General features: G+C 36.9%; 1 protein-coding gene across 1 annotated transcript in view; it reads left to right on the top strand.

The window, feature by feature from the left end:
• The window catches only part of FSTL5 (follistatin like 5), a 1,363,343-nt gene that overhangs the window by 277,251 nt on the left and 1,073,711 nt on the right, over positions 1 to 12,381 (top strand). The gene's annotated exons all lie outside the window — the stretch shown is intronic.

The following is a 12,381-nucleotide window of genomic DNA, read 5'->3' as shown; positions in this document are numbered from 1 at the left end:
GCAAACTTTAAGGAATAAACCTCACTGTTATGTGCTGCAGCAAAGTGTCTAGCCATATTTGTGTCCCTTATGTTTGTAATGTCATCTCCGTGTTCCTGTACCCTGTCCTTTATAACTCTTTTGGTTTTCCCAACATAAAGACCGGGCATGAACACCGTAAGAGGTAAATGACCCCCTCTGATTTACAATTAAAGAAAAACCTAATGTCATATGTTTTTAAACCATCAACAGTGAATTTTTTCATGCTGTCCATATGTGTACAATAGACCCAATGGTCACACAGAAAACTGCCATTATGCATAGGGAGATAACAGTCCTTAATGCCAACAGTCTGATAGGCAGTCGTACTGCTGCAGGATGTTACACAGGCCAGAAGTAGTTCTCCCAAACGACTGCTGTAAGACAATGCAATAGCACTTAGTTTGAACTTCAAATGACTTGTAGATTTTTTTCCTGAAAGGCACAGCTATGCCCCCATAGCTGTGCCTCTCAATTGGAGATATATTCTCCCATCAAAGGAGAAAACATTATTCTTTAGAATGAATTCAAGGAGGGACAGGACAAAATCGATATGCTCTCTATATTCTGGGCCTCGTATGTCCAAAAAGATTTTTATTGCCAATAAACCTACCTGGTGGGGAATTGACAAGTACACACTTTCTACATCTAAAGACACTAGTATAGTGTTTTCGCTTACCAAAATACCATCAAGTTTTCTTAACAGGTCTGATGTGTCCTTTACATATGACGGTAGGGTCATCAAGAAAGAACGCTGATATTTGTCAACATATTCGCCAATTCTCTCTGTGACACTTTCAATCCCCGAGACAATTGGTCTGCCGGCAGAACATTTCATGTTCTTATGTAGTTTAGGCAGAACATAAAAAACAGGCATCACAGGATGCTCAGGGTACAACAACTGAAATTCCTTTTGAGTAATTACTCCCATGCATCTTGCCTTATTCAGCAACTTATACAGAAAGAGTTGTATCTGGCCCAGACGATTAGTGCCTAGCCTTTCATATTGGTTCTTATAGCTCAACTGCCGTTTGACCTCATTTACACATAGGCACTCATCCATCAGGACCAGATTCCCACCCTTATCCGCCGGTTTTATCACCAAGTTGTTTGCACTACTTAGTTCCTTTAGTGCTACTTTCTCCCTTGGTTCCAAATTATCACCTCTCTGTTCAACCTCAAGGTATTCAATCTCTTTTTCCATTTGTTTAACTAAGGAACTAAGTAGTGCAAACAACTTGGTGATAAAACCGGCGTATAAGGGTGGAAATCTGGTCCTGATGGAAGAGTGCCTATATGTAAATTAGGTCAAATGCTAATAGAGCGAAAAGAACCAATATGAAAAGCTAGGCACTAATCCTCTGGGCCAGATAACTCAAAAGGAATTTCAGTTTTTCTACCCTGAGCATCCTGTGATGCCCATTTTTTATGTTCTGCCTAAACTACATAACATTTAATGTATTCCCGGCAGACCGATTGTCAAGAGAATTGGCCAATATGTTGACAAATATCTGCACCCTTTCTTGATGACCCTACCGTCATATGTAAAGGACACTGTTAAGAAAACTCTATGGTATTTCAGTAAGCAAAAACACTAATCTAGCATCTTTAGATGTAGAAAGTTTGTACTTCTCGATTCCCCACCAGGTGGGTTTATTGGCAATAAAAAGCTTTTTGGACACAAGAGGCCCATACTATAGAGAGCATACAAAGTGTGTCCTGTCCCTCCTTGAATTCATTCTAAACAATAATGTTTTCTCCTTTGATGGGAGAATATATCGCGAATTGAGAATCACAGCTATGGGGGGCAGTCTGTGCCCCAACTTATGCATGTTTACATCTGGGGGCTTGGGAGCTTTTTGATATTTTTGAAAATCACAGTCATAATTGATGTTAAAGTATAAATGTGGGTACAATATGTGTATGATGTTCTTGTCTTTTGGGATGGTACAACGGATGAGTTTAATGACTTTGTTGCCATCCTTAATGAAAATGACAAGAACATCTTCCTAACCTCTGAAACAAATGAGAAAAAGCTAGCATTTCTCGATTTGAAAGTGAAAAAAGGACAGGTAATAATCACAGAGAATTATAGGTAAAGCAATGCAAGAAACAGTATCCTGCATGCGATGAGTGGCCACCTGTAGCACCTGAAAAAGGGTATTCCGTATGGCCATTTACTGCAACTAAGGAGAAATTGCTCCTAATTATCGAAATTTGATTTTCATGCGTTTCCTAAAAAGAGGCTACTCAAAAAAATGTGTTGACAGCATTCTGGAAAGCAAGGAATATCTCCAGAGATGTTTTATACAAAGAAAAGGTGAAGAAAAATCAGGGACAGATTAGGTTCATATCGACCTTCAATAGCCAATGGTTATTGACTAGAAAAGCTCCAAGTCTAAAGGATAAATTGGTCAGAAGCGAATTCACTAGAGGCCCCTCAGATTTAGACTGGTTAAGGAAAAACAAAGGAATAAAAGGCAGTTTTCCGTGTGGCCATTGTGTCTATTGTACACATATGGACAGCACAAAAAAATTCTCTGTTGATGGTTTAAAAACATATGACAACATTAGGTTTTTCTTTAATTGTAAATCAGAGGGGGTCATTTACCTCTTACGGTGTTCGTGCCCGGTCTTTTGGGCGTTATAAAGGACCGGGTACAGGAACACGGAGATGACATTACAAACATAAGGGACACAAATATGGCTAGACACTTTGCTGCAATACATAACAGTGAGGTTTATTCCTTAAAGTTTGTAGTAATTGATAATGGGATTTCCTCCGGCAGAGGAGGTGACAATAATAGAATTTTACATCAGAAAGAAGCAAAATGGCTTTTTAGGTTGGGCACTAGAATTCCATTTAGGCTTAATGATAAGCTAAAGTTTGCGAGTTTTCTTTAAATGTTCCAGGTGTGATATATGTATAGAGCTAGCTGCCAAATAAGATACACAATAAGTTTAGTTAAATAAATGTGTATATATGTCTTTCAAAGTGAATGCCATCCTAATGAAATGAAACATAGATAGATAAAGATATGTAGTCTTAAATATGCGGATGATTAACATAAGTAGTAGAAATGGTGCTTATGGTGTTTGTTTTAAACACACTGCTGCAATAATGGGCAATACTTAATACTACGGTCTTAAGGTGGTAAAGTCCCCTTTAAGAAAAGAGAGAAAAAATGTATGGAAGCAATCACCTGAGTAACAACAGATGCTATATAAGGAGGAGGTTCTAGTGAATCAGTTATGCCTTGATGAAGCCCCTGAAACACATACTTGGTGTGGGGTGAAACGTGCGTTGGTACATAGTTGTTAACCAAATACTGGTGCAAGTTGGGTATTACCAGTTCATTTCTCTAAGCATAGGTATGGGAACATTTGAGAATCCAAGCTTTCCAAGATGCAGCAGTCGTTTGGGAGAACTACTTCTGGCCTGTGTAACATTCTGTAGCAGTCTGACTGCCTAGCAGACTGTTGGCATTAAGGACTGTAATCTCCCTATGCATAATGGCGGGCATACGCAGAAATGCAAGTTTGGAATAGCTTTATGCCAATTAATATTTTTGGAGAAGACATATTTGTTTTGAACACACGTACACTTATTAGCTGGAGACACTGACTGCCTATGGAGTTCGATCTCTGTGGCCTGGAACCAATTCACGGACGAGTGAGTAAAGATCAGCCACTCCTCTATCATATGTCACGATACCTGACAGATTCGGTCAAGGACTGAGAGGAGAGGAGGCGTGAGCGGTTTGTTTAATCGTCCATGACCCATGAGGTATACCTCCAGAGGAGCTTGCAAGCGGTAATACTTAATGACTGTACATTTTACTGACCCAGAGTGCAGCTGTGTCTGTGGTCATTTTGGGATTAAAGAGAACTTTATGTGCAGTGAAATTGTGAAACTGACTCATTTCTCTTCTAGCCGTGGTTACGGTTCAGCTTGGTTTCTAATTATGCAGCCTAATATATGCCGTTCGCAAGTGCTATATTCTTTGTTGCTGTTCATTTCCCATATTTTGTAAACATGTTTTTATTTCATAAAAGTTCTGTGAGCATAACCAGGTTGTAGTGGTTGTTTTTGGTAAATAAATTTACTGTTCTAATTAATATCTGTGTGCGGATTGTTTTCCCTTTCTATTCAGGACAGTATTGTATATCCCACAGTCTTTCTCCTTTTTATTGTTTTATAAAATTTTAAAGGGAAGCACCAGATTTTGAATGAGTAGTATTTACTCCTCTCTCTTTCTCTCATTATTTTTAAATTGGAAAGATGTTTAAAATGCTCTATTTGGAGGGGAGCATGTCCAAGTGGCGGCCATGATAAAACAAAAAATTAGGAGCTCTTAGAATTACCTAAATAATCTGCGGTTTATCTACGGAATTAAGGGACATCATCTATATATTGAGCACAAGTTTCACCAGATGACGCTGCATGCATCTTTATAATTATTATTTGAACTTACATGCTCAGAGCCCAAATATGGACCTCTAAGAAACACAGCCCCCCCTCCCCCCCACCCACAGAGAGAGAGGAGTAGTAGTAGTACCATGTCATTTCTCGAGGTATACTAGTTTATAAGCGCCACCTGAGACTCAACTTTACAGAATCCGCCATGGAGTTTAGCCCCAGAGACTTACTTGTTACTTTGACAGAACGACTGAACCGCCAAACAGAGGCGCTCACAAAGGAAATTAGGCTGGCATTCTTATGCACTAGCCTCACAAAAGCAAAGAGTATACCTAGTAACTGCCTAGATTATAAATGTGACCCGGTATATGGCGAGCAAGCCCGCTATAGAGCCCCTTCCTCTGATAGAAATAAAAGGTTTCTAGGCATTCCACGACAAGACGGAGCTCACTTTCGCATTGCTGTAAACTTGTAATACCAGCACATATTAGCGTGCCCTGGTATTACAAAGTGGATCGCTAATATAGCTTTCATGAAAGCGATATATAGCACTCCACTTGTAATCTAGCCCATACTGAGATAAGTTTAGGAACAGCAATGCACTACTGGGTGTTAGCTGCTGATTGGTGGCTGAAAATACATGTCTCTTGTTTTTGGCTCAGCTAGCTCCCAATAGTGCTTTGCTGCTCCTTCAACAAAGAGGATAAAGCAAATCTGATAATAGTAAATTGGAAAGTTGTATTAAATAATGTGCTCTATAGGAATTGTGAAATAACAATGTTGGGTTTCATGTCCGAAACAAAGGGTTAATAAAGAAAAGAAAATAGTGAAGTGTTACAGAGACAAGGTATAAGTTAAGGGGGTGTAGGTAGGGGTCAAGTTTGTGTGTGTATATATGTGTGTGTGTGTGTGTGTATGTATGTATATATATATATATATACAGGGAGTGCAGAATTATTAGGCAAATTAGTATTTTGACCACATCATCCTCTTTATGCATGTTGTCTTACTCCAAGCTGTATAGGCTCGAAAGCCTACTACCAATTAAGCATATTAGGTGATGTGCATCTCTGTAATGAGAAGGGGTGTGGTCTAATGACATCAACACCCTATATCAGGTGTGCATAATTATTAGGCAACTTTCTTTCCTTTGGCAAAATGGGTCAAAAGAAGGACTTGACAGGCTCAGAAAAGTCAAAAATAGTGAGATATCTTGCAGAGGGATGCAGCACTCTTAAAATGGCAAAGCTTCTGAAGCGTGATCATCGAACAATCAAGCGTTTCATTCAAAATAGTCAACAGGGTCGCAAGAAGCGTGTGGAAAAACCAAGGCACAAAATAACTGCCCATGAACTGAGAAAAGTCAAGCGTGCAGCTGCCAAGATGCCACTTGCCACCAGTTTGGCCATATTTCAGAGCTGCAACATCACTGGAGTGCCCAAAAGCACAAGGTGTGCAATACTCAGAGACATGGCCAAGGTAAGAAAGGCTGAAAGACGACCACCACTGAACAAGACACACAAGCTGAAACGTCAAGACTGGGCCAAGAAATATCTCAAGACTGATTTTTCTAAGGTTTTATGGACTGATGAAATGTGAGTGAGTATTGATGGGCCAGATGGATGGGCCCGTAGCTGGATTGGTAAAGGGCAGAGAGCTCCAGTCCGACTCAGACGCCAGCAAGGTGGAGGTGGAGTACTGGTTTGGGCTGGTATCATCAAAGATGAGCTTGTGGGGCCTTTTCGGGTTGAGGATGGAGTCAAGCTCAACTCCCAGTCCTACTGCCAGTTTCTGGAAGACACCTTCTTCAAGCAGTGGTACAGGAAGAAGTCTGCATCCTTCAAGAAAAACATGATTTTCATGCAGGACAATGCTCCATCACACGCGTCCAAGTACTCCACAGCGGGGCTGGCAAGAAAGGGTATAAAAGAAGAAAATCTAATGACATGGCCTCCTTGTTCACCTGATCTGAACCCCATTGAGAACCTGTGGTCCATCATCAAATGTGAGATTTACAAGGAGGGAAAACAGTACGCCTCTCTGAACAGTGTCTGGGAGGCTGTGGTTGCTGCTGCACGCAATGTTGATGGTGAACAGATCAAAACACTGACAGAATCCATGGATGGCAGGCTTTTGAGTGTCCTTGCAAAGAAAGGTGGCTATATTGGTCACTGATTTGTTTTTGTTTTGTTTTTGAATGTCAGAAATGTATATTTGTGAATGCTGAGATGTTATATTGGTTTCACTGGTAAAAATAAATAATTGAAATGGGTATATATTTGTTTTTTGTTAAGTTGCCTAATAATTATGCACAGTAATAGTCACCTGCACACACAGATATCCCCCTAAAATAGCTAAAACTAAAAACAAACTAAAAACTACTTCCAAAACTATTCAGCTTTGATATTAATGAGTTTTTTGGGTTCATTGAGAACATGGTTGTTGTTCAATAATAAAATTAATCCTCAAAAATACAACTTGCCTAATAATTCTGCACTCCCTGTATATATATATATATATATATATATATATATATATATATATATATATATATATATATATATATATATGTGTGTGTGTATATATATATGTGTGCATCTGTGTGTGTATATATGTGCATATGTGTATGTGTGTGGATATATGTGTGTGTGTATACAGTATATGTGTGTATAAGTGTGTGTGTGTATATATATATGTATGTATGTGTATATATATATACATATCCTAAAAAAGGGCTAACTAATTAATAATAGTTTGCATAAAAAATGTTTAAAAATTGCTGGCAAGTATTTTAAAATATTTTTCAAAAATATGCAAAATGAATTACATATCTAAGCTACCTGGAGAAGCCAACTCCTCCTCACCTTATCAGTATTTAGACACAGGCATTGTATTTCAACTGAGTTCACAGCTTCTAGGCATGTTCCAGCAGATCATCCCTATGTATATTTGCATTCTAGTAAAACAACAATAGATATAGATACAACCATAGAAGGGAATGTGTGTGGGGGGGGGGGGGAGTTAGAGCTTTACAATTCAGAAACTAAAAAGAAAAGGTTAATGGCGAGGCACTGCAGTATAAATTTGCAGGTAAAGTAATTAAAGTACATATTATTATATTTTGTCTCTATCCCAACTTGTATGTCCCTTTAAAATCTCCACTACCTGAGCATTATCTACCATGAGGTCTTCTATTACAGTCACTTATAGAATTCTATTACCCTAAGCAAATATCTCATTTTATCTGATATGAATACTGTATCCTGAAATATACTTCCGCTCACACAATATATATTAATCATGTACTTGAAATTTGAGTGCAAATGCAAGTGATATGGATTGTGCACAAGTGTTAATAACGTTCCATTCTGCTTGCATATTTGTGCTTGGCCGAAAAGTTTTATTACGCATAGTTAAAACTTTTGTACTTTTATCTCGCTTGCTATTCCTGTAATTTAACTCCTATGACTGACATTTTTTAACTGCCTACACAGTGATTGTTTGATCAATGCAAGAACTGTAAATACATTTTTTTCCAACAAATCAATAACTGAAATGCTTAAAACCGTTTTACAAAGCTGTGATTCATTTTTAGCGCATACATACCATATATACAGTAAATAATGTTCCATTAAAATAATTACGGCATGTTTTAAAAAAAGACATTTCTCAAGATGCTTAATTATTATTATGTTTTGTATTATTTTTTTTCCTCAGAAACAGAGGACAGAAACATTGTTAATTTTGAAAGCTAAAGTATGTCACCCCATAATCATGCACTAGTTTGTTCTTGTAATCAGTTTTCATTTCAAAAGTTATTTCCATGGAAACCTTTATACTTCCCAGCTCTCTAATGAAAACACCATCTACAAAAATGTGCACACATTTGTATCTCATAAAACAACAAATTTAAAAGCAATCTATAACAGAGTACCTTAAATGGAAGGTAAAAACAAATATGAGGATAACATCTTTAATAGAGGGCAAAACAGAAATATATTTTTCCTCCAGTCCCCTTGCATTTAAAAAACGTGGAAGGTATTGCCACTATATAGTTTTTATATCTTAGTGAATGTTATGGTATTTTATCTAACCTTGAACATGCAAAGCAACTGACAAACTGGTTCTGATGAATAAGTAATGTCTTAATAAGTATCTGCCCTTAATTTTTAGCAGATCTTGAACCTCATTCAAATGTCACTGGCTACATCATTACCTCAGCTCATTTGTTCTTTATGGACACATAAAACAATAATCTCAACTGTGTCTATATACAAAAAAAAATAAAAAATACACAATAGACCATAAAGCAGAAATACCATCTACTGTTCCCATGTGTTTCTGAGCCCTACACTATATTTATCGTACTATTTGTATAAGTAATTGGATCTTGTTAGAAGAAAAAAAAAAAAAAAGATAACAATGTTCCTTGTTTAGAGTTGATACATATGCTATAGAATAATGTCAAATTATTGTGTATTAACAAGGAACTGAAAGCGTTCTCCTTAAAGTTACCCTGGTAACATTTATTAACTGACATTATCTTTTTAGCTTCCTCCTTAAAGTTACCCTGGTGACATTTATTTAGCGTTCTCCTTAAAGTTACCCTGGTGACATTTATTAACTGACATTATCTTTTTAGCTTCCGTATCTTTTTAAATTTGCACATATGTAGTGTGCCTATTTACCAAAATGCTTTCACAAATTGTTGCAAATATTTCATATGTACAAGTTATATCTTAAACATGTATGTAAAGTGATCTTATGCCAATGGTGTTATAAAAAAAAAAATTAAAAAAAATTCAACATTTCTATCTAACAAAGCAAAAATAATACTTGTATACTTATAATCCATATTTACAGTTTTTCCAATGTATATAACTTGGATATCAGCTCAGGTAACTCCCCTGTCCCTCCCTCTTTCTGAAACTGTTAGTTTTTCTTTTCTTTTTTTTTTACAATAGATCAAATACAAAGTTCAATATAATTTGTAAAAGATGCACAGAAATATACAAAGTATGATCCTAATTTGTTAAAGTAACACACAAACTTTAAAAAAAATAATCAGAATTTGTAAAAATCACTGCTGTATCTAAATCTAAAAAGCTTAAATATACTAAATGAACCCAATATGATGTGGAAAGTAATATAAAATACTAAGCACACAGTGTAAGACAGTGCAAGTCTCATGTCATTCTGAGCTTTAGTGCATTGGCTTGTGTTTACTTTACATACAGAAAGGCAGAGCACATCACTTAGAGAAGTATAGCAAAATATGCCTCTCTAGAATCTTCTGAGAGTGCTTGCAGTGCTGTCGGATCATTTTAGATCTCATCTTAGCAGAGATATTTATGTGAGACATCTCTCATCTCTCTGGGACTTCCAGGTTTCACCTTATTTCTTTTAGCAATGAGTGAGTTTAGCACCTGTGAAGTCTGCACTAAATTTCCTCTCCAAGCAGAAAAATATTTTATCATCAGGCTCATACATTCTAAACAAAAAGTGGTTGTAGCTTTACCTTTTATTTCTCTGAAATATAGAATTAATTATTTTTGTAAAGGACAGCTGTTTTATTTAGCCTTTGATACTTTGTTCCAGAGTCATATTCTTTCAGGGTTCCAGAGATACTACTACATGGACATCCTACTGCACTTCACTTTCCACAGCATTTTCCAATTGTAAATATGACATTGTTTTGGCCTGTTGAGTAGTTTTTACAGGTTTCCTAGCTTTTAGGAAAAGTGTGTTGTTAGACTTGGAAAATATACCTAATGGGCAACTTATGGAGGAGATCTCATGGAAAGGATGTGATGTTGAAAATTTAAAACAGGAAGATTGTAAAAAAAGTTTAATTATAAGAATATAGTACAAAATTATATATTATGTACATCTATGTGTTTTTTTATTTAATTTATACTGTAAGGGCCATTAAGTCTATGTCATCTAAGAAAAAAAATAAAAATGATAATGTTATGTGATGCGTATCAAACTCTTGGAAAAATCAAATACCCTCCCAATATTTGGAAACCCATAGTTTATAAGCAGCACTAAAACAGAACCATTTAAATGATGGGAAGACATTGGTTTAGTTAAAATTGTTCTCGACCCACTGGTGTCACGGTAGCTCCGGCACAGAACAACACAGCTTTTTTTCACTGGACGTCTTGATCTGGATGGATTTTTGACAGAGTGGAAAACCTCAGTACTTGGTATATATGAAAGTAATAGACTCCGAATTAAACTCCCCTCAAGATCCTATTAGCTCTAATAAATCCGGAGTCGGGTAACAAATAACTTATTTACTGCAGATAGGTTAAAGCTGCCATTTACACCCTGGACTTGACATTGAGGCCTATTTATCATATGTCTGTCGGACCTGATCCGACAGTGCGGATCAGGTCCGACAGACATCGCTGAATGTGGAGAGCAATACGCTCTCCGTATTCAGCATTGCACCAGCAGCTCTTGTGAGCTTCTGGTGCAACCCCACCACCAGCAGTGGGTGTCAATCAACCCGATCAAACTCGATCAGGTTGAATTCCGGCGATTCCTGTCCGCCTCATCAGAGCAGGCGGACAGGGTTATGGAGCAGCGGTCTTTAGACCGCTGCTTCATAACTGGTGTTTCTGGTGAGCCTGCAGGCTCGCCAGAAACACGGGCCCTCAAGCTGCGTACAGAGCTTGATAGATAGGCCCCTTTGTCTCTGGTAGTCCCCTTGAAACATGCAGTGTTCTCTGATGGATGTGGACAGTTTCTTTGCATTTATTTGTCATTATACCATTGCTGTTTTGCTTCCCTTATCCTTTTTGTTTAACTGTATGTGTTCTGTCTATTATATTCTTATTATGTTCATGTTGATGACATCTGGTGGTTTCATGTTGCAATTACAGCTTGGTTCTTCTCAAGAATAAAACAGGAAGTGTTAATAAAGTTTGTTAATAAAAAGTCTTACTTTCAGTTTCTCAGCAGCCATCTTAGCTTCAAGAAGCATGGAAATCAGCTCTTAACATTTGCCTCTAAATATACATATGCCTGTAAGTTATTTGTTGTTTGCTAAGAGTTCATTGTACATTTGAATTGCATTGCTATTTGCTGTAAGGATTAAATGTAAGCTCTCTGTGTTAGAAACATCTATTATTGTATGTATTGCAAGCAACACGTGTAACTACATATTGTAATTTCAACTTTTCTTATTGTATTGCAGTTTTACAAAATAACTATTTAGAAGTAAAATCAGTTTGGAATAAACACAAAGCTATTTCTGTCTGGTTTGTTAACTAGCTGTCTAGCTATCAGTAGTGAGGACAGTACAGTATGTTTTATGACAGAACTTGTTATATCTGTGATATCTTGTTATATATACTTATGCTGTAATGCTAATTAAGAGCATGGGACTCTTATTACCTTTAAAAGTTTAGTGCCAATGGGGACACAGAAGTCACCAGGGCACTAATAAGAGGCGCCCAGACTACAATAGCAAAAAATGAATTCAAATAAACGGTACTATTCAACTTGGGACAAATAATCCCTTCAAGATAGTGGTAGAATATTAATGGGGGATGAATCTATCAACAATAGATAGTAATTATACAAAATCCTAACTTCTAATAATTGTAATAGATAAATATAACTACTTAAAACCCATTTAGCAATAAAGATATAAAAAGGTAAAGAAATATATAAAGGATGAATATTAATAATATAAAATAATACGAAATCAAATAATATGTATATATAAGAGAGAGGATATAAGTCCAAATAATGAGGTGACTTATAAAGTCCAGCAGAGTCCAAAGATATGGGCCCAGATGGTGCGTGGGTGGGCAAAATCCAGAGAGAAGATGGAATATAGGCCGCTCCTCCAGAGTGTTATGCCAGGAACACAGATGGAAAATCTAGAAGGAATTGGATAGAGGGCGCCACATGGTGCAGATCAATATGAT

This window comes from Bombina bombina, chromosome 2 (assembly GCF_027579735.1).
Source record: "Bombina bombina isolate aBomBom1 chromosome 2, aBomBom1.pri, whole genome shotgun sequence".
NCBI classification, from domain to species: Eukaryota; Metazoa; Chordata; class Amphibia; order Anura; family Bombinatoridae; genus Bombina; species Bombina bombina.
The sequence above is the reverse complement of the archived record's forward strand: the minus strand, read 5'-3'. Positions and strand labels throughout refer to the sequence as shown.